Genomic DNA, 626 nt, shown 5'->3' on the forward strand with positions numbered 1-626 from the left:
TGCCAACACGAGTAGTTAGGTAACAGAATCTAAGGGAGTTTCCAAACCAAGGCCGAAGAATTACCTGACGGGCCGTACTGTTGAAGAAATGCAGCCCAGGTACGGCATTCCTCCGCATAAGGTATTAATCTTTCCACCCATGATTTAATATCATCAATAAACTGGGGTGGAGAAGCCCACGCTACAAAAAAAAGAGAAAAGAATGAAATCACAGTGGCCAAATGGTCAGGGTCGCGAACAGTCATGAATCCTGCAAATAAAGGTACTCACGATCTGGGTTCCACCTTTCCGGGAATCCTTCAGGCTTAGACACCAGGTGCTCCGTCCTGATGTGGAAGTACCTACACCAGAAGAGGCGGTTGGCCTTGTCGTCAGCCCTAACTACCAAACCCTTCGTACCACGGCTTTTCAATTGCAACATGGTACCCCTCAGGTAACCAGGGCTGAATAACTGTAAGAGATGGTGAACTGAGACGCCGCACTCAGCCTTAGCCGCGTACGTGGTCAGAATCCTGCACACCTTCAAGGTGTAAGGAGTAAGCTGAGCCGGGCACACATTGTAAAAGCGGCAAAGCTCCTCCGCTAGAGGGAAGATCGGGAGACTATAGCCGATCAAAAACGGGTAC

Source organism: Nicotiana attenuata, unplaced genomic scaffold (genome assembly GCF_001879085.1).
Source record: "Nicotiana attenuata strain UT unplaced genomic scaffold, NIATTr2, whole genome shotgun sequence".
Lineage (NCBI taxonomy): Eukaryota > Viridiplantae > Streptophyta > Magnoliopsida > Solanales > Solanaceae > Nicotiana > Nicotiana attenuata.